This window comes from Sturnus vulgaris, chromosome 2 (assembly GCF_052056855.1).
Source record: "Sturnus vulgaris isolate bStuVul1 chromosome 2, bStuVul1.hap1, whole genome shotgun sequence".
Taxonomy (NCBI): Eukaryota; Metazoa; Chordata; class Aves; order Passeriformes; family Sturnidae; genus Sturnus; species Sturnus vulgaris.
In genome coordinates this window covers 74774922-74798678 of record NC_142244.1, presented here as the reverse complement: position 1 = coordinate 74798678, position 23757 = coordinate 74774922, and the positions used below count along the sequence as shown (strand labels likewise).

The following is a 23757-nucleotide window of genomic DNA, read 5'->3' as shown; positions in this document are numbered from 1 at the left end:
GACTAATCTAATGCCAGCTCAAGATTAAAATACTCTTCTAGTTAGTATCAGTGGTTTTATGATCTCCAAATAATGATAAGACATTAGAGTTTTGTTAAACTAAAATAAGACATTACAGCTTTGTTTCTCTGCATAGGTAATGAACAACAATTCATATCTATCAGTAATATATTGTCCATGAAAGAACAAAACATTTTTTTTTCCATTTCTTGTACATTGTGTATGAGTAACCTCTCCAAATTATTAGTTTACCAGGAAGCATTAAAAAATGTCACAATGCCAAACCTGAATGTGCTGCGGGTGTTCCTATAACAATCATGATGTCTGTATAAATGCAAAGATGTTTGAGAGAGGAAAAGTGGTGTCTCTAAAATTCACCACTGAAAGATGACGTTATTCTTCATTCAGTGAAAATATGCTACAGAAGTAGACACAATCCAGTCTGCTGCTGTTAATAAAGACGTGTATTTTTTGTTCATTATTCCTCTGCATTTTCCATCTTTCTATTTTCTTTATCTTAGCAACAACATTTCCAGAATGAGATGGCATGGAAATTGATACAATGGCTTCATTTTTCATAGATGCATAAATGCAAAGAAGGGACAATGCCTTCATCCAGTCAAGGTGTAAAGGTACAAAGCATTCTATTTTGTACTTTCTTGACTTCCTATGGGATCGTGCTGTCAATATAGTGCCAATATATTCAATATATTGAGAAATAGCACAAAATTTTACAGTCGACATATCACCTTCACACTGTGGCACATATGTTAATGTATTTCCATAGCAAATAAATTTGATACCTTGTCTAAATAAAAGTGCAAAGGAAAATACACTGTACTTTGTAGGAAAATATTATGACAATATTTTTCATCCTTTTGAGTTATATCCTAACTGTTCTTTTTTCCATTTTTAATTTGCCAAATGTAAGGGTTTTATCTAAAATTGAGGAAAATGTCATTTCCTTCATGTTGTGCTGCACATATTCAATCTAATTGGTACTTACTGGAAAGAACTGCCATTTCTCGCATCATCTTTCCTATTTTGTTAAGCAAAATCAAAGGTTTCTACTTCTCTGTAATTTTTTTTAAAGCTGCAATCCAGGCATTTCTGATAAAATTATGCAGAAATGAAAAGAAGCCAATGTATAAAACAGCCAAACTTTATTTAGGCTACCTATCTCTAACCATAAAGAAGATAAATTTAGCACTCTCAATCTTTACCTGTAATTAAACCCAATGTCTAAAATATGTCAAAGATAATAATGTAATTGCTATTTAGATTCTCAGAAGCTTTTAAACTCTGCTCTTTGAAAAACATTATAAGGATATATAAAGTAATACTGCTTCCTCTGTTTTATTTTTTTTAAGATGACAAATGAGGTTGCCTATCATTTGATTTTAGGCTTGAATGCTACAGGCTTTGCAATTTTTCTTTTCTGTTAATATCCCTGAAATATGCCTTTGATTACCTCATTAAAAGGAAACAAGGAAACAAGGTAATGTTGATTTGATACCTCCAAACCACGCATTTCTATTTATTGTCACTTATTCTAATTCAAAAATTCTGTTCTGAAGCACTTTATAACGATTTTTATTGTTATTGTGAGATTCTATTAACATTAATTGTTATTAAAATTGTGTTTTAATTTATATCAAAATGTCTTTCAGGTATTCATAAATTCTTCTATATTTATATGTACAAGTTAAGATTAGACATTGCTGTTTTCTTTTGAATTTTCTTGTGGCAAATATCATTACAGTTGGGTAATAATGCTGTTAGGATGTGTCAACAATCTGATGAAGATTTTTTTCAAAGAAATTTAGAGCAAAAAGAGAAACATAATTCTTGCAGACATGAAAACAAAAAAAATTGAGGAATAAATTTTTTCCAGGGTGAAGCTTGCACAGAGTTAAGTTTATGTGGATGGCTGGAATAAATCCCATGCTGGAGCTATATTTTCCCACCACTGCAGGACACTGCTTATTCTTCAGCAGCACATGTGACCACTTTAAATATAACACTACTAACTTCTGCCAGTTTCACTGATAAGGATCACTTATTTAATAACCTGTACTTTCATTTTAAACTTCTGGCCCCCAGTTTCATTCTCCATTCTGGGAATGCTTTTGGACCAATATTTTTAATACTTGAGTACTTACTGAGTATTCCCCAGGCTTTGAAAAATAAGACAAAAGTGAAAATAAATGGACAAGAAGGCAATTCTGCTAAGGCACTGAAAATTAATTGTCCTTTTGAGCAAACTAGCCTGAGTGACTGGGTTAGCAATCGCCTGGGGCCCAAAACCTTGATGTATTCAATTTTGCCTATGTAAGTACATCCGGATGACTGACAGCTACAGAACTTTCAAGTGAAAATTTTACTTGTAACAAATTTTGGAATAAAGTATTGTCCAACTAAACCAGGTTCTTATATCATAGAGAGAGAAGTTGAACTACTTCGGCTTTTTCTTTTTTTTAATTTTACTATTTACACAGATCTTTGGACAATTATCATATCATTGCTTCTGGCTTAACTCAGAAAATCATAAATATTTTCTTGTTAGTGAGCTTTATGTATCAAGATGAAAAATCCTTTCCTAGTGCTTCAGTGTAACTGCATAACTTCACATTAAAAGGGGTTTGGTCTCACTCTCCCAAATAATTCCAGATCCTAGAATTATGAAAAATTTAAGCAGTGAAGTATTTTTGCACTAGACAATCCAGAAACCTGCTACTTTTGTTGCTGATTTTAAATATTTATGAAGGCAAAACAAAAGTATATTTGTTTCACTCAGATGACAATTTTTTTTTACTGTCATGACCTTCAGTACTCTTTTTTAGCTGTCTCATTAAAATAATGAACTACTGACCTGTGGAGATGTTTCAGACCCTTATTCTTAATTGTTGGCCATTTTCTTCCTGATTACTGCTTCCATAAGGATTTACTATAACATCAGACACTTTGGAGGAAACAGAAAAATATACTGACTTAAATTTGAATCTCTAAGATTTAGTTTAATATTATAAACTCTTTTGACAGTCTGTGAAGAGAAATGAAAATAAAAAAAATTAAGTAATTAATCTGATCAAGGATAAGCATATACTATGCTGAAAGATGTTTTGGGAAACATTTGGAGTACAGAGATATTACCTGAAAAACGCAGTAAATTTGGATGTACGAATAATGATTGTAGACTGGGTAGGAAATAAAATTTCCATAGAAAAATGGAACAATTAAATTGAAAAATTGTATGGAATTATTAACAGGAAAACATGATTTAGTATAGTATTGCTTTTGAGGAATCGAAAGCAAAATAATATTGAATACCAGTTTCAGGAATTTAAGAACCTTCATTTTAGCAACACCTGGAAAAATAGGTTGTTATATTAACTGATTAGTTATATTTTAAATTTTTTATGATTAATTTTAAAATTATTTCTGGTTTATTTTATATTAATTCTGTTAAAAATAAATTACATTGTCATGAAAATTTTAAATAAACTCATTAGTTGAAGAGGTAAATTTGTACACATAGAATAATAGCTGTTTCTACTTTAATCGCCAATACTGGGTTTTCTGATCTGCATGTTTATAGCTGGGAATTCCCCGTCATTATTTCTCTTAATACAGTTTGACAAAGTTTCATGAAGTCTTTCTGGATTTACTAAATCCAGACATACTGGATTTAGTTCTATTTATTTTTATAAACTATCATAATAATTGTAATATTCATTGATATTCTTTATTTTAATTAGGATTATTCTTCATAGTAGGTATCAATCACAATCTGTGCCCAAATATGAGACTCAAAATAGCCACTATAATCTTAAAACTATTATGCGTCAATATTATATAATCAGAAGTTTTGAAAAAAAAAATCTATTTTGGTGTATAGGCATTAAAAAAAGCTGTTCATAAACTATATTGAGAAAAAGAGAGTCTGGTGAGAGCACATTCTGATTAGGTAAATGCATATGTTCTAGATGCAATAATTTAGTCAGTGACAACACAACATTTTCCATTAATCTGAGATCATTGCTTTCATCTTAAGTACAGAAAATCTTTTCAAGTGACTCTAAGGGAAGCCAAAGATCTGTGATAACTGAGCCAGTAAATGGCTACATATATCTGACAACAGTAATCCATCTCTTTATTTCCTCAGGGAAAGCCAGAAGATCAGGTACATGCTTCTAACCAACAAAAGTGTATTGTCTTTTTAACAGGTGGTTCTAACTTTATTATTTCAAAGCACATTGCCATGTGCTTTACCCATCAGAAGGCTTCAGATTCTGTATCGTAATTGGATGAAGTTAATTAAGTAGCTTAGTACATCACAGGTCAGCTGTACCTGTGGCAAGTGCCTTTTTTAACATAAACACGGTGACTTTTGAGGGTCCATCTGCAATGTTAAACAAGAGAGACCAGAAGGTGAACTCTAGCACTACAACCTCATTATCTGTGGAGTTCCTTATTAATTCAATTTCAAGCTCTGTTCAAAAGAAACTTTACAGAATTGAGATATCTACTGACTCTAATGAGAGCTCAGACACCTCAAACACACCAAGGCAGCTGTCAGAAATGAGTGTAATCCCCCAGAAGAACTTAGGTTTTAAGCACCATTTGATTTTCTCTATTATGTACTGCACAGCCTATGGTATCCTACCAGCCTAAAGGGCACCCATCCAGTAATTGCTGCACTAAACACTATAGGTGCTCACTATAGGTGTAGGGTACTTAAAATGTCACTAGATGATCATTTCTGTCTTGATTTCTGTCCAGATAAGTTCACCCCGAATCTGACAACCTATGCAATCATTGCTGATCCACACTTCAGAATCAACCAGTAACTACCCAAAATAGGGTATGCCAGTGTGACCGTTTTCATTGCATAAAAATGCTGTCAATTCAATGTCATGATTGTACTTCTTTTGTGAATGAAAAAAGCCTTAGAATTCTAAGACTCCTGTTCTTTTCATTCTCTTCTTTAAAAAGACTCCAAAAACAGACTAAATCATAACTTTCTGAAGTACATAGTTAAGTATTCCACTTAACAATAATATTAATGCATTTCTTATTCTGAAAGTTCTGGTAAAGAAGCATGATAAAAAAGATCAGCAATGAAATAAATACAATTATAAAAATAGTTTTATCATTCTTCTTATTATAAGCTGACAACTCAGCAACTTAAATTATTAGAAATTTCAGATTTTAGCAGCTTGTTATTGAAATAAGCAATAGACTAACAAAATATAACTAAGGAAAAATGAAATATTAGAAAAATCACAGTCACTGGTTAAAAAAACTGTATTACACAGGAAGCAAGTTAATAAAAAACATCTTAATTGAACAGTTGTACATAATTTTGCTTCCTTATCCTCTGGCTAGAGGATTCAGTTCTTTAGTGAGTTAACTTATGTTGAAAGCAAAGCACCAGTTACCTGTTCACTTACTCCCTTCACCATCCCAAAAGGGACAGGGGAAGGAATAGAAAGAGATAAAGCAAGAAAACTCATGGGTTGAGATAAAGATATTTTAATCAGAGAAGAAGAAAAGAAGAAAGAAGAAAGAAGAAAGAAGAAAGAAGAAAGAAGAAAGAAGAAAGAAGAAAGAAGAAAGAAGAAGAAAGAAAGAAGAAATAGAGAGGAAAGATCATCATCACAGATAACAGAACAAAACCCAACTCAGCCTAATCACTGTGGGCAGTAAAGAGGGAAAAAGAAAACGCCATGACACTTCTCAATTATATTCAGAACAGCAGCAGTTTTTCAAAATTTAGTCACAAACTGTAAACACAACACTCTATGGACTGCTGTGAAGAGAACAGTAACCAGAATAAGTTTTAAGGGTCATTTTTCAGAAACTAATTTTTATGTGACAGAAGTATACGGTTTTGTGTATTGGCAGCAGTGCCACAGCCATTTATTTGTATATTATTATTTGTTTCTACATAGCACCAGGATCTGGAGTAGTTGTTATTTGGCTGAAACTACATGATTTGCATCATCTAAACCAACTTGTCAACCAAGTGACCTAATCATGATGTATGACTGCATTTTTCTAGATTATTAAAAAGGAAAAGGGAAAGAACTAAGAAAAAAAAAAAGGAAAAAAAAGGAAAAAAAAAGGAAAGGAAAGGTGAATTTTCCACTGTTGCATAATAAAGCCACCTGATATCGATGTTTACTGGTTTACTTTAGTGACTGGGTTGCTTCTGTGTTGAATTCAGTACAGCACTCAAGCAGCACATAAAAACTCAGAGTTTTTATTTTTTTATTGTTCCAACACTGCAAAAATTAGCAGCCATTTTTTTAAAAGAAGAGATTTTATATTCTGGAAATTATTTCCTGGGCAAATTAAGATTATATCACAACAGTTCTTGAAAATCAATATAATGATTTCTAAGTTGTTAACACATGCAGAAAAAGTCAAATCCAAGAAAAAAATACTCCAATTCTTTTGAATTTCATGTCTGAGGAATAAAGATACCTCAGTTTTGTGTTGAATTATGATATCCTGACTAACGTGTCATAATTTAAAAATATTTATTCCCTATGTTATGTTTTTCCATAATCCATAGAAGGCCCTCCTCAAAGGGGAGGACATTTTATTTCCTACTTTCAGAAGAAAGCAGAAATTCTGTGAGAAAATGCTTCTGCATCTCTATGGGATTCTTAACCACCCTACTAGCTGTATGAGATGATACCCAATTTTTCATGCTTTTACTAATTTATGTCTATAATATGGTAGATTTGTGCGACTTTTGAAATACGTCCTTTCTTTCATCTTGTCTGTCCACATGCAGATTTTAGATTATTGCAAATAATAATTGTGCAGCTATGACATGATTCAAGGTATTTCAAACGCATAGAAATATAAGTTATTCTGCAGACTCACTTGTCTAATCTAATTTTAGCCACCTAAAAGCTAAGTATGTGAATCGAGTAGTTCCTCTTGATGCTCCATATAATTAATGGAAGGAGACAGTGTGAATGACTGTGAGACAGATAGACCGTTCCTTCAGTTGTAAAATAATGACCTAAGACAAGCAGAAGAGACTTTACATAATTTAAAGACAGATATAGATGACTAAATTGTGGTGATTTAAACTTTATTAAAAAAAAAAAAAAAAAGTTAAATTCATTTGATAACTAAGCTCAGAAATAAATAAATGTTTAAAAATTTCAGATAAAATTTATAAACATCACCTGTTTCTTCCTGGAGTAAATGGTTCCAGGTGCACCTCCTAGGATGTGACTGATTGTGAGCAGTTGTAAAACAGCTCCCCAGTAAACCAGCTCAGAGTAGATGGAGTTCAGCACAGAAGTTCCAAATTTCCCAGTAAAGACCTTTATACTCTGTAGTCTCATTAGCTTGAATAGAAATCTTATGCAAATATCTTTGTTTAATGCTAATCAAACCACAACCTACACACACTGACTGGGTATGGCACTCAGTGCCATGGTCTGGTTGACAAGGTGGTGTTTGGTCAAAGGTTGGACCTGATGATCTCAGAGATCTTTTCCAACCTAATTAATTCTCTGATTCTATATATCATCTATCAATTTATATTGCCATAGTTATTATGTTACTTCAGAAAACTGAAATACTTATGTATATCTATATAGTTTGTATTTCTGCCTGGTTATATGCAGCATTTTCTAATATAGTGCATAACCTGTGGCCTTTCTAGTCTAAAAATTGTATTTTTTCCCCTAATCAGTATATAAACCAAGAATATGATACCTTGGTATCTACATATTTAGAAATATGCAGCAGATGGGAACTTTGAAAAAAATTATGTTTTAAGAAAAAGTTTTCTTCTCTATTGTGCCAAGTACTTCACTAATATATGAATATTTTTGGAGTATATATTTATCAGATTAAAAAAAGGAAGCTTTCCATTTAAAGCAGAAGTTATGGAGTTCGTTATTAACTCATTCTACTTCCATCCACAGTTATATTATCTTCTCAAACTGCAAAATTTCCTTTAGTCATATATTCTCTGAATCTTTAGTGGATGAACTTCTTTCTTTGAGTACACTCTCTTTAACAGAATGTTTAAGGTGCAGATTTATAAATCTCTTGAAGGACACTACTTAGTGTGCTTGCACTTTTGAGAAAGACGACAGATGCTGTAGTGGCATTTATTTATTTATTTAATCAGTTGCCTAGATAAACAGATATTGAAAAAGAAACCAAAACAAACAGAGAACAAAACAACAAAGCCTCCCACAATTTTCTATTGAAAATCTCCTTTGGCAAAACTTCAACCATACACATCTTTACTATTAAAGCACCATTGCAGAGACAGTTATTCTGAGGAGGTACATCCTTGCAACTTTTCCTATTCCCTTCACTTTACTCTTGGTGCAGAAAGTGCTGTGCTGATGCTATTCTAAAGTGTGCTACCAAAAATGCAGTCAAATCTTTTTGCCTTTTTCAGTTCATTTGTGATTTACTCATGGTCATATTCACTGATTTATCCTTCACAATGTCCTGATATTCTGAGAATGTAACTTTTTCTGTTATTGAAAAAGAGATTGACAGTGTGATTAAAAAAAAAAAACAAAAATTGAAGCTTCATCCCACTAGCATCGTCTAATGGAGGTTGCTGCTGGTGTAAACAGTACAAAGGCAAGTGTCTCTTCCCCTCCACTCCAAAACCTCCCTCCCCACCCTGCCATCACATATAAAGTTACAGTAAATTACTGATCTTCAGCAGAATCACAGGAGCTGGTCGTATTTGGAAGTGGAAAGCACTAAAACTTTAACAATGTAAGACAGAAAAACAGGCTTTAAAAAGCCTTAGAATAGCATTTTGTTTTAAGTGAAGAAATGGCTAAGAACACATAATTACTGAAACTCGGTTAAGTCATTACTCTGGGGTAGTTTGTAATCTCTCTCTATACTTTGAGTCTAAGAGAGCTGCATTCTGTGCTATGATTCTGAATTATCTTTTCTGGTAACGCTTAACTGCAGCTAACTGCAATTTAACTAATACAAATACTTCAATTGTTTATTTTCTTTTTTTTAAGGCCCACCCCCTCCCCCCAAGTCCTATCTATATAATAAAGTATGCTTTCTTGCAAGAATAGTCTGCATAAAAAGGATCTTCCAGAATAGACTCCCATTTCACCCTTTGGATACTGTCTTTGTGGAGGTAAGAAAAAAAATCTATTTGTTGAACCTTACTTAGTTATGTTAATGTTGCTTCTGCTGATATTTGAGACAGAACAGTTTATTTAGTGCCTTCCTTTGGGGCTGGCATGTATGACAGAAGACCTGCATGAGGTCTGTATCTTCCTGAACTTGCAGAGTTCGGCCAGCCATATTAACCAAAGATTCTCAAATGGCTTTCAGTTCCTACACTCAAGCAACTTAATTGAAGCCACTGTTTCTTTGAATACCAGCTTCATCTGACTTTATATACTTTAACAGCCCTATTGTAGCAGGACACTTGGAAAATCTGAATCACTGAATCACTGAGCCACTGAATAGCAAGTTGACAAGTTGAATATGAGCTCGCAGTGTGCCCTTGTGGTGAGCAGTATCTTGGGGTGATCAAGAAGAGCTTGGCCAGCAGGTCAAGGAAGGTGATCCTGCCCCTCTACTCAGCCCTAGTGAGGCCGTATCTGGAGTGTTGTGTCCTGTCCTGGGCTCCTCAGTACAATTTATGTTAGCATTGAAAATATGCAAGATGAAATAATTACAATGATGGAGATAAAGTATGAGAACATTGTGCTGATGATTCAAATATCATCTTGTGTTTCAAGTGCATCTAACAAACCTGTCACAAAATATTTTCAGAAATCTTTCAGCAATAATTTTAAAATTATTTAAAGCAGAACACATTCATAGATAACTCTCTACTAAATATTCTAAGAAAGTTCCAAAGACTAGTTAGGTATGGGAAACCTCAATTTCTCTGAATAATGTAATATTTGGTAAAAGCACAATGTTAACCTTTTCTATATCAATCCATTTGAGTTTTATGAGGTAGAACTTTCTTTCAGTATTCCTGTCTTCCTCCTGAAAGGAATACTCATTGAATAAGTTTTTCTAATAAATTTACTGAGATGACAGTAGTTATGCAAATATACTTTTCAGAATGACAGTATCTAGTTTATGTACTTATAGTCCAAATATACAATTTTCCTGAACTAAATGTAAGCAAGGATGAAAGACCCTTCCCATAAACGTTTAAACTGGCTAAAATACTATCATATTGTCTGATTACTTGTACTGCTTTCCTTGATAGCTCTCAGTTTTAATGCCTGAAGACTACAGACTTGAGGAAATCTGTTTAGAAAAATTTCACTCAGATTCATTTGAAAATATTCTGAATTCTTTGGAACAGGATCCATTTGTGCCAACATTCGGGTTCTGTCTTATGTAATTGTGACACAAATTCCAAGCCCAACCTCTCAGAAGAAAACAATCTAAAAGTGAGAAAATCTGGGGTTTTTTCTGAGTGTGTTTTGTGGATTTTGACTACATGTGTTAGATCCACAGTGGAACCAAGGGATTTCTGCACTGATGTGGTTTACTGTCTGCACTGGATTGACCTTGGCTGGCTGCCAGGTGCCCACCAAGCCATTCTCTCCCTCTCACTCTATCAGTAGGAAAGGGGGAGAAAGCATGATGAAAAGCTTGTAGGTCAAGATAAGGACAGGAAGATTGCTTACGTGTTACCATGACAGGCGAAGGAGACAGAACTTCAGGTTATTAATTTAATTTATTGCAAATTAAACACAGTAGGATAATGAGAATTAAGAACAAGTCTAAACCCACCTTCTCTCAGTCTCCACTTATGCAACAGATAAGAGGGATAAAAGAGAGAGGGTCCTCTCCAGGATCACTAGTTCCTGCTAGGAACTTGCTCTAGCACTGGCTCTTCACAGACTTCAGCTGTCTTCAGGACATATCTACATGCTCTGGCATTTGGCTGTCTCCAGGCTGTAGGGTGGATCTCTGCTGCACCATGGGGCTTCACTGGGACAACCTGCCTAGCCATGGCCTGCATCATTGGTTTCAGGGGAACCTGCACCTGGAACAACCCCTCCCTCTCCTTCTTCACTGACCTTGGTGTCACTCCTGTCTTGCAGCTGTTGTGCAGACATTTCTTCCTGTTTCTTATGTAAGTTATTAGAGAGGGGCTTTTGCTTTTGCTGGTAAACTTGTCTTTGGCCATGTGGAAGGTAATTCTTAGGACCAGGAAGAACTGGATTCTGGTGCCTCGTCCCAACAGCTATCCCTGCATCTTCCACCCACACACCTGCTGGCAAAACAGTAGGTGTTTTGTTCTATACAGATGTCTATGTGTCTATGTCTGCAGGAGTCTACGTTCTGTCCAGATCTTCTATTTTTGTTCCCTTTTCCCTATTTATTATATAGAAAACAAAACAAAATAAAGAGTCACTCCTCAGGTGGGCCTCCTGGGCTCAGGCATTTAGTCATTTTCCATAGCCATTTTTCTAGTATAAATTCAAAGGTAGATCTTATTAGAAAGGGAGGGAAAAACCGAACAGATGACAACACTCACAAATAAAATGTTGACAGCATCAATTGTAGCAAAACGATTTTCCATGTAGATTATGAATTCCACAGAAAAAGGAAATAAGCCACAAACAAACAGTAAATCTCATTCACTTTGGAAATGTGGTCAGGATAGTAGATGTACAGAAACATTTTTTCATTTAGTGCAGAATCAGATTTCAGCTGAAAACTGCACTGCTGTTTTTTGCTGTAGAAAAACCTTCCACAGAGCAGTAATCCATAAATATATATCAGAGCTGGGACTTAAAGCCTAATGTGACTAATCAGTTTAAGATTTGAATATAAAACTTAGGAGGCAATATCTGACTGCAAATACAACTTACGACAGCATAAAGGCCATAGAGAGGACTATATTAATCTTAGGGATGGATGAACCTTGAAAATTCTGCCTGCAAAGCAAACTCACCAGCCTATCTGATGTGCTCTCAAAGACTGCAAGCGCAGCAGGCTGATGTATTTGATTTGTGAATGTTTTTCTTTCAGCAAGAGACAGCATGAAAAATAGTCTTTATTTCCAACCAGCTCATGGCTTCATGTTTGTTTACAAAAGTACATCTCTAGTTCCTACATTTTTTGTAATATAACTTAGAAGACTGCTATTCCATTTTAAATATCAAAACAATGGAATCCTCATCTCAGTCCCATGAAGGTTTGGATCTTCTTCAGTATACTTTTTTTTTACCTGGGTTTTGTCTTTCTACCTTAGCTTTGGAATAGAAATTATTGACCTTTCCTATGACTATAATAGTTTAAGGAGAGCAGCCCATGGAGATTTTAATTTTTGACTTTGTGAAAACAAGAAAGGTAACACTATGAACAAAATAAACATCCTTGCTGATGCAGTATTCTTGTGATCCTAGTACTGATACTGCACTGTAGAGCATTAAATTACCTTCTGGCATTTCTGTTGCTTCAAAAAATAATTGTATTAATAAGGATATAATATATTGCTTGTTTATAAGGCAGATTATGTTTTCAGTAACTATAGTTAGAATTCCTTAATTATCTACTGCTGATAATTTTTCATAGTAGAGACAACAACAAATATTCCGATAATCTTCTTAGCTAATAAAATGGTATTTTTCTCAACTTATGTCACCTTCTTTCCAAGTCCTCTGAAAGAACTTGTGCTTTTTGGATGGGGAAAAAAACCTAGTCTAGATGTTGAATCCTAGCGAAGCTACAACTCAGAATAGATAAGAATTTTCATTCCTATGGGAAAGAAGAAAAAGTGAAATATGGGCATAAGAGAAGTTGTGGAAACACTCACATGTCTGCATCTATTCATTTTCTCTTGCTAAAAAAGTTCAAATTACTGTTCAAATTACACGGAATTAACAAAGCTAGCATATATTTTAATGTAAGAACACATTTATTTGTTTCCTTATGTTATTTTTGAGGGTAAGAAAATTCATAGTACATTTCAAAGGAAATTTGCTGTCTAGTTTCATTTTTCAAGAGAAAATACCTGTCATGAGTGATAAGTATTTTGAAGTTGAGTGTAAATGCCCTTTATTCCTGTTAAGTTAAAATATTTCTCAGGCATTTTCATCCAAATTTTTTCTTTTCAATATTATAGTACTATGAGTTCTTCTTTTCTTTTTCACTTTCAGTCTTCCCATTCTCTTCCGTTTCAAGAATTATCTTAATTTTTAGCGGATGCCTTCACTTCGCATTACCCTGATCCTTGGCACAGATAATATTCAGAAAGATTAAGTAGAGATGCTGTTCTTGCTTATTTTCACCATTCTTATTTCACTGCAAATTTACTAAAATCAGTCTGTTCCAGTTCTCATGGTTTATTGCTTCTTTCCCTCCTGTCTTATTTCCATGCTCTTCAGTGTCAATATACTTAGGTTAGTTTGAACTGCAGTTTGCTCTGTAATTCTGTGAAGATCTGTTCTTGTAATCACTAACAGAAAAAATTATATTTGTACAAATTAGTCATGTAACATTCTTATATGGATCTTGACATAAATTAAGACCTGTTAGCAAAAAAAAATGAGAGACTCAAAAATTTGAGAAAGAATTTTATACTCTTGCTAGCAACAGTATGCAGCCTTTGCTTGTGTTATCAGGCATAAGACTGGTCTAGTTTGTCAATGATGAGTGGAAATATATTTTCTTACAATGTCTTTTTTTTTTTTTTTTCCCCATCAATTTCTTTTCCACTTATTTTGTGAAGTGAATTAGTCAAATTAATGTCCAGGAAATACTGTAAAGTCCACAACGGGATTGGTAAAATTATGAAAAAGTGCCCTTCAGTGAACTGTCAGCTCAACAGTGTAACAATATTACACTACTTAGCATATATTCAGCTGAAGAGCTTCTAAAGTATATTACTCACTATTCAAGATACTAGAAATAAAGGAAGTTCAATATAGTTGGAAACATTTTAGATCAATGTTACCAAAAAGGGGGCAAGTCTCATTTCTATTTTAGAAAAAACGCAGTTCTATTGATCTAATGTTTAAAGTTGTATGAATTGAATTATATATGTCCCTTCTGCATTTGGCTAGATAAATAAATCCGTTTTAAGCATCTGAGCAGTATGCCAGTGAGTAAACCTATAACTTACTGTAACTGTAGAGTTTTGGAAGAGATAATTAAATCAATTATCTATTTCATAATATTTGAGACAAAAAATAATCTACTATATATTTAAAGTATGCACTTTAATTAAGCTCTCATCTGATTGATGAGTACTTAGATTCAGAACTTGTTTTGACTTAAAGAAAATACTCAAAACAATTAGCTAGTAATGAATTAATTTGGTTTTCTTTTGCCAATATGACAAGTTATTTTAAAAAAAAATTGTGCTTGTCATTATTCTATCACAGTTATTTTTGATATTATAAAATCTGTCTCCTTGTGCTTTAAATGAAGAGGCAAATTGAATTTTATGATTTCCAAGTATTTATCTAAATTAGCGTTGCATTACCATGTTGTTAGTTTTTGGTGGGATTTTTTGGGGTTTTGTTTTGTTTGCTTCCTTGTTTTCTTTTAATAATACAACACTTCAGATTAATATTAATTTAATGGAACTTTCTTTTATGTCTCTGACACACTTCTCATTTCTATTAAACTGTTTAGCATTACTTCAAAGTTCTGTTGATTTATGAGTTGTAAATATGCAAAAGGCTAATTTGCCATGTCTCTAGAATGCATCAACTTTCCGGTTTTGTGTTTATCGTTGTGCTTGTATTTGCTGGAGCATAATTTCTTTGCAAGAAAATATTCTGCAGCTAAAAGTACTTTATTTTGAATCTAAGAACACTTTGTCTTCATCTTAGAATAGTTGCTGACTTGGCCTTGTTCATTAATAAGGTTTCTGGTATTTTTCCAGCTTTTTTGCAGTCATTCCCATAGCGGCAAAGCCATAATAATATTACTCATATTAACATTTAAATAACACTCATTATTTAATTTTCTTTGGGTTTACTTTGTGTGCAAAGAATAATTTCCTAATTAGTAATGTGCCATGGCTATAAAAAAGAAAAAATATTCTACATATTCTAGCCATCATTATGCTTGTGGTGGCAGTAGTGGCAACTCTTAAAAGCACAGTAACTGTAGCTCTCAGACAGTATTTTGAATCAACTCATCCTTACAATAGAAAAGAAATTAGGACACCAAAATTAAGACACCAAAACGCATTTAGAAGTGTAGAGTAAGAATTAGAGGCCAGCTTGTGGTGAAAACTTCAAAACCTTTTACTTTTTTTTGGCCACATAGGGATAACTTAGATACAGGAAGCAGCATAGCACTCTTGATATTGTAGGTTAATGCAGAAATGTGAGCTTATGTCTTTGTGCCATTCAGCACTGCCTGCACACTTTGCAGGGGTGAAGTGGATTTACTGGTTCTGCCCTCCCAGCTAGGCCACTGTTGGATGGATGTAAGAAAAGTGTGTGGTAAACATGGATATTTGCATGACGTTGCTTTGGAGGTAAAGCCTAAATGCCTTCGGTAGGGTGCTGGAGGTGAAGTCCCTCATCTTTTGCAGTTTCAACTTCAATTAAGATTTCTTCAGTAATTCTTGGAGAAGAATATATAAAGATGTATATTCTTAAGCATTTTCTGTGACTTGAAGGACCTTTGCTCCTATATATATGTTCTATATGTAAGGTTAAAACCACAGGAAATGTCTCTCTAGCTGTCTGTTTCAAAAGTGAGTTGAATGTGATGGTAGGAATTAATGTTAATTGACTTAAACTTGATAGCTTTGAAAGTCTAAAACTGAAATTCTGCCATGCTTTTGTCAAGGCATAGAGGCAAGGATGCTCCTTTACTACACAGGGCACCACAGTTTCATTATGGCAGCAAGCAGGAGTAATGGTCTCATGTATTTCTTTGCTAGATAGGGGACTGTGACTACAATTAAACTGTGAAGTTTATAGAAGGATCGAACATCTGAATTTGCATTCAGTAATATATGCTAGCAGGCTCTTTAGTTCATATCATTACATGCCAGCTTGCTGACATGCTACCAAACCAATTAAGGAAAGTCACCAGAGTAATTGTAGCTACCAATGGCCATGAAACTGAACTGAAAACTATTTCACATCCTTGAAGGCTAAGTAGCTATCACTTGACCTGTTGTAATTGCCTGTTGTTTGGCAGATACAGGTAATGAATTCTGTCTTTGAGGGCAGCCAGGAGATTTTACTGCATGGAGCATTATGGAGGAATTATGGGACTGAAAGACCAAGATCCTTAGCATCTAACAATGAGATGAATGGATACCACTCCTGTGAAACATAATAGATGATGCCAGTACTTAATAGTAGTAGGTCCTGGACTGCTTATACCTTAAGCAATGCAAAAGACCATGAAAAGAAGCCACTTCAAGGTCAGCCACATTCCAAGGCTGCATGAACTGTATAAATGCAGAAGGAAAACAGAGAATTTTCATATCTCTCTAATATCAGGGAAGGTTCTGAACTGTGTTGATACTGTTGGGTTTTAGATAAGGACTGATAGATACGGCTACATAAAATGTCTCTATATTATATCTAGAATGAGTGGGGGTTTTTTGGTTTGTTTCATTTTTAAAGGAAGCATTTACCTCTATAGAGATAATAAAATATGAAGTGTATATGCTATTTAATTATAACTTTTAATGTAACGTTTTACACAGGTGTCTCTCTTTGTACACTCTGTATTTCAGTGATGAAAACAGCCCCAATTAAAAAAAAAAAAAAAAAAACCAAAAACACAACCAGAAAAAACCCAACAAAACACCCCAAAGTAAAAAAGGAAGCAAAAAATGTACAATTTACATGTTGTCATAAATTTGGTCATGTGAGATGAAATCTGGGCTCAAGAACACAGTGGGTGCCAGGAAAGTTATGAATAATGGATTTCCTCATGTGAAAACAATTAAAGACATTGATCTAAAGACTGAAATAGTCTAGTTGATACACAACTTGCAATATAAAGGAGAGGTGATCTGTACAGGAAGTCATTACAACACTTGAATAAAATAAATTCTGGTTAAGATTCAGACACCATGCATTTTGAGATACAAAGTGCAATTTCAGATCATGGATGAACATAAATGGAAAATTCATTCTAACTTCTAAGCCTATAGATTACATAAAAATATATCATATGTGTTCCAAAACGGTTGACTTAGTAGTAAGGATTTTGGAAATCCAGGTAACAACAATGTTTATGGACTAGGAATAAGCTCATGTTAATAGAGAATCATAAACCTTGAGTGTTGTAGCAGCATGGATGCTAAAAGAAAAAGCAAAAAAATCAGTGTCCTGACAGTCTAGTCTATTTTGTTGTAAGATAAAACTTGACATTTATTCATCTTTATGTACTTGATAATAGTACAATGCCACAATAATAAGAGAAACTTCAAATTCGTACTGTCATTGTTTGGGCAGAAAATAAAATTTTAGGATTTATACTATGCAGAGAATATATCATATCAAGTAACTAAATATTCTCCTAACAAGTCCCTGAAACTGAAAATTAAAATTCAGACACAGAGACACTTAGATGCATAGACTAAAGAGTGAAAGAAAAAGGCTTTTATCTCAGTAGTACATAGGTCTGTACATGGGCTGATAACAGCCCAGGAGAACATGGTAGATAATTAGGAAAGGCTCAGAAGAACCAATGTTTGAGAGTATACCGTAGCTATTCTGCCATCATCTCCACAAGGAAGCTTCATTTCATGCTTTGGACTGAGTTTCATTTGTTTTGCATTGGCTTTTGTTAATGACCATGTACAAAAGAAATCACCCATTTGCTCTACATAGAGAAGGTCTCTTCAGGATATCAAGTGTTCTAACATCTAGTTCCTCTCTACAGGTGAAACAAAACGAAAAAAAACAAAGCAGAATGAAACAAAACAAAACAAAACAAAAAGCCAAAACAAAAACACAAAAAACCCCAACAAAAACAAACAAACAAAACAAAACAAAACAAAAACAAACAAACAAAACAAAAAAAAGAACAAAATCCCAAACAAAAAAGCAAAACCAAAACAAAAACAAACAAAAAAACCCCAAACAAACAAAAACCAAAAACAAATCCAAAAACCAAAAACAAATCCAAAAACAAGCCTGAAGACTCCAGGCAATTTTTGCCTGCACTGATGTGGAAAGAGTGAGTCTGGATGAATGGATCTGCATTTCCTATGTATAAATGATGCTGCAAAAGATTCAAATTAACTAGAAATGTTACATGGACTGTACGAGCCTGTGTTATTTACAGTCAGCTTTGTTGCTACTTATTCTATATGAATTTTGTCAATCTTTCACACAAATAAGAAAAATGTAAGTGTACGTGCACATGTCAAATCTGAATACAAGTTTATGCAAAATAAATATCAAATTTGTGAGTTAGGATTTTCCAGCCCATGCTTCAAAAACACTGTAAAATGCAACAGGAAAATCTCCATTTATTTACATCTCCTGAACTGGGGTCTACCACTATCATTGAAATATGATTCCTTCTAGTCTTACACAAAATAAGTTATCTTTTGCAAAACTTCTAAGTCCTTCATTTATATGTCATGTTAGTGGAGCTTTTTTTCCAATTCTTTTACTGAGAGTAGTGAACTCTCTGTTTTATTTTGTTTTTCAATTAATTTATTGAGAACAGACAATAGAGCCAAGAAGAAGAAAAGTTATCTCACCAGAAGGATGATGTACGTATCTAGAGCATTCTGAGAAAGTCCTTGGGTGAGTTCTGCAAGACATTATTACACTGGAAATTGTGAGAATGGAGTACCCTGCTCCAGCATGCAGCATGATGCCTCTATTAATAATCTTGATTGTACAAAATTCTGACTAGCAAAATTTGTGTCACGCTTTCCACATGAAAAAATGTCTCATAATTGCTGTTTTTTCTCACTTTAAAGTGTGTTTATATATCAATATTTTTTCTTCATTATTTCTTTCTGAGACAGCTCTTACCTATAATCAACTGCAGCATGGCATGGACAATGAACAGGAGGAGATGAAAGCCAGAATTCTGCTAGAAAATGCTAGAAAGTTACAACCTAGTTGCCATTACTGAAACTTGATGGGATGAATTACAGGACTGGAGTGTGGCTATTGATGACTACAAGCTATTCAGAAGGGGCAGGAGAAGAAGAAGAGGTAGAGGAGTTGACCTCTACATCAAGAAAGTGATAGAGTGCAGAGATGTCTCTGAATAACAGCCATAAGCAGGTTGCAAGTAAGAATTAGAGACTGAGCATTAAAGGGAAAATTGTACTTGGTATCTACTGCAGTCAGCTTCCTTGCTCTAGCCACAGGAGACATTGTGTTTGCAGGCACTTTTCCTGCTGGAGGATTTCAACCACACTGATATCTGCTGGAAAAGCAGATCAGTGAGCTTCAGGCAGTCCAGGATACCCCTGTATACACTCACCAGTGTGGGATGTATTACTGGACCAGCTGGCCACTCATGCAATTGAACTAATCATGGACATTAAGACTGAAGGCAGCCTGGGCTGCAGTGATCATACACTAGAGGAGTTCACAGTCCTGAGGGATATGGGTCAGGTGAAGGATAAAGAACTTCAGAAAAGCAGAATGCTTTGAATGTTTAAGAGTTAGTCTACTAGACACCCTGGGAAATCGCCCTCAGGAAGAAGGAAAGAGAACAGAGCTGGCAGATCTCTAAGGATGCTTTCCACAAAGTGCAAGAGTTCTTGATCCCCAGGTGTCATAAATTAAGAAAGGAAAGCAAGAATTGTCATGACTGAGTTGAGACCTGCTGAGCAAACTGAAGAGCAAGAGGAATAACACAGGCAATGGTAACAAATGTAGGTATCCTAGAAAGACCATGAGGACACTGCTCAGCTGTGTAGGGATGAGGTCAGGAATGCCAAGGCATGGCTGAAATAGAATTTGACAAATGAAGCAAAGAGTAACAAGAAGGCCTTCTACAGGTATGTCAGCCAGAAAAGGAAGGCAAATGAAAGCATATGCCCCTGATGAGCCCAACTGGCAAACGTAACAGCTGAGGAGGAGAAGAGGTAGAGATACTTAACAACTTTTCACTCAGTTGTTTCAGTTGTGGCACTCTCTTTACACATCCCTTGAGTGGATGGATCACAAGATAGGGACTGGAGGAGCAAAGTCTTTCCCACTGTAAGAGAAGATCAGATTCATAACCTGCTTGGTGGTAAATCCAGATTGATCTTCACTAGTGCTCACACATTTATTCACTCACCTATACTTGCTCCAGTTCCTTGTTCCACTGATACTGATCTATAAAGATAAGGTACTGTCTTAAAAAGAACTAGGCATCCAGATAAAAAAAAAATAAATAAATAAAATAAAGGTGTTCAGAGAATAGAGAAAATCATATTCATGGCCATCTGAGGAACCTGAACATACATAATTCTGTGGGACCTGATGCCATGCATCCCAGAGTCCTGAGAGAACTGACTGATGCACTTGCCAAGTCATTCACCACCATATTTGGGAAGTCATTTCAGATGAAGTCCCAGCTAACAGGAAAAGGTAGGCATTGTACCCATCTTTAAAGAGGATATGAAGGAGGACCCTGGGAGCTACTGATCTTTTAGCCTCACCTCTGTGCCTGAGATCATGGAGCGGATCCTCACAGAAGCTCTGCTAAGGCACATGGAGGACTGGGAAGTGCTTAGGCTTCATCAAGAGCAAGTCCTGCCTGACCAACCTAGTGGCCAGTGAGGGAGTGACTACATCAGTGAACAAGGTAAGATCTGTGTCTGTCAGCTAGCTAGACTTCTGGAGTGCCTTTGACACAGTCTTCAACAACATCCTTCTCTCTCTAATGGAGAGTGATGGGTTTGATGGATGAACTGTTTGATGGATAAGGAATTGAATGGGTGGTGGCATCCAGATGGAGTGGTCAAGGACTCAATGTCCAGATGGGCACTGGTGACTAGTGATGTCCCTCAGCGGTCTGTATTGGGACCAATGATCTTTAGTATCTTCATTAATAACACAGACAATAGGATCAAGTGCATCCTCCATTGTTTATATTGGACACATAGGAACAAAGGATTAGATAGATATCTTGAACCACTAACTCCTGTTTCTTGCCATTCATGAATTCAACAAACTCAATTTGGAAGACCAACAGACAGGTTTATGGTATTTTTTTTCTCCATAACTCCATCGACATCAAAGTTAATAATGATTATTTTGATATCCAGTTGCATTTATTCAGTTAAACATTAACTTTATCAGCAGGCTGCATGCTGTACAATACATCTGTCCTTAGGCAACAGATAAAGAAATCATGAAAGTCTCGACAGTTCCTGACTTCAATCTCTAACTTTTATCTGAGAAAGTTTTTCTATATCTAAGACTGTAAAATGAAAGATAAAATAAAAGGATTAAATTTCAGAGGTGGCAGTGATGGTTTAGGATGAGACAGGAAAAGAGAAAGCAAAATATTAAAAAATCCTCTGCAAATAGAGTATCTTGTTGTATTAACTATTATTACTGATTTAAGAATTGGAAATACAGTTTCCACTCCACAAGGTGAGAACATTAAAGACTTAAATACCATTGATTCTGATTGTAACATTCAGCACAGTTTTGAGGAAAACACCATGAAATGAAAGATACATCTTGAAAGATTGTTATTTAGCTGGATGGCACAGAGACAATTTATATATATACCTCTTTTTCCTGGTCCAGGTAACCTCATAGTGAGCCACATATATAATTAAATATAATTATTAGTTTCATACAAGCACTTGAAGAAAAATACAGGCATGCTTGCTTCCTTTATATTTGTTACAAACTTATGTGATAAACTGGTTCTGTTTTATTTTTATAGACACAGCAATGCAAATGCAAGGAGATTGTAATATTTAGATAACTATTTTTTAACAGATATTGGAATCCACTGATTTATGAAGAAAATGGTGTCTAACTATAGGTTCTATCTTTCCCTCTCTTCTCTCCTCTTCATACACTGGTGTTTGATTTTTAGCTTTTCCCTTCTTCCTCCCTGATCAATAGAAGGCCATGACACTATCGACCTCCATCTTAACAGTACATTCTTCTTTAATGCTTGTATTATATTTAATCTTCCTTAAATTTCTTTTGATATCATTTGTGGGCTCATGGTTCATCTGAATGAGGAGGAAAAAGGCAATGAAACAACTCTCTTATATCCTCTCAAAAAAAAAAAAAAAAATTCTGCATGTGTTAAACCCTACTAATGCCCTGTCAAAATCACTTGGTCAAGAGTGCAAATGTCTGATATGGTACAAAATCACTGGTTAATTTTCCAGTCACAGAAATTAATTAAGTAACCCCAATTAATGTCAAGGAGTCGAGAATACCTACATTCAGTTTCCAACTCTTCCCCCACCGAAAAAGACTGTGTTTACATGGCTTTGTATTCTATAAATATAATTCCACATGAGAATGTACAGACTGCTGCTGATGTTGTTAGGTGTTTCTAGGTGTTAACCCAGAATCCCAAGGCCAAAAGGGAACTGACCTTATGAAGCTGAAGATCCAAGGATTGATTGTTGCCTAAGTATAATCTTAAAATTTTAACGAACACACACAATTGTTTAGATTAGTCGAGCTGCAATATTATTAATATATTCCAAATTACTACAGAAAACTTTGTTTAGAATCACTCTGAAATGTGTCAACAAACATGTTAATATTCATGTTTAACAAGCACAACAATAATAACAAGTTCAATTATTTGCCTTTTCCACTATCTCACATTCTTGTGATGTTAGATGTTACTGCCTAATTAGAACAACTGCAGAGATAAGACTTTCCACTCATTTACACATTCTAGTAAAGTTAATTCATGTCACAGAATAAATTCTTTTCATCCAAACTCAATGCCATGTGTTTGTGAAAATTCATTATCAGTGGTTTAATATGCTTAATCAATTCCAAAAAAACCTCAAATGTCAAAGAAATTTTGAAGAAACCACATATATGCAGATAAACGGCAAAGGGTCTTTTATCCATATTTATCATTACAAACAGCTGTCTGATTATTATCTGAAGATAGTTCATTCACTGCAGCATAAATAGGATTTATGTGATAATGAAGTATGACTTTCAAACTAGGAAACTTCCATAATTCATGTTTTCTTTGTGTTTTTACTCACAGTACAAATGAACTTTAAATCTACTTTTTTTGTCTAAGAGTGGTGAAACCCTCTAAGAGAGAGGCAAAATCCTCAAAAAAGTATGACAGATTTTATCGAAAATTTTTAGTCTTTCTTTCTGTTTACTAGATAAAAAACTACGGTTGCATAACAAGGTTTAATTGTCTTGACCAAAAGTTTTAGGAGTTTTTTTTCCCCAATGCAAGAATTGGAGATATCACCAAACACCATTTACACGCACACACACACACACACACACAGAGACAGAGATAAAAAAAAAAGAAAGAAAAAAAGAAAAAAGCATCCAGAACGTAGACTGATGAGATCAAGGGGATAGACACATTCAGTTGCTGACTATGTTTAATTATTGAATTAATAATATTCTGTTTAATTTTGTCCACACAAACATACTGGTCTCCAAATATTGATTAAAAATAAATTGCAATATTTCTGAGAGACTTTGAGATAAAGTAATTTTCAGAATTTATTTATTCCTCTCTAAACTGAAGTACGATGTGTTTTTGAAAGAATCGTGAATGTCACCAGCTTGCATTTTTCTACGTATTTTTTTTCTAGTTATA

At 34.5% G+C, this 23757-nt stretch overlaps 1 long non-coding RNA gene across 2 annotated transcripts in view; it reads right to left on the bottom strand.

Annotated features, from left to right (window-relative positions):
* Nucleotides 1-23757, bottom strand: part of LOC148224855 (uncharacterized) — a 46422-nt gene that overhangs the window by 5648 nt on the left and 17017 nt on the right. The window lies entirely within an intron of this gene.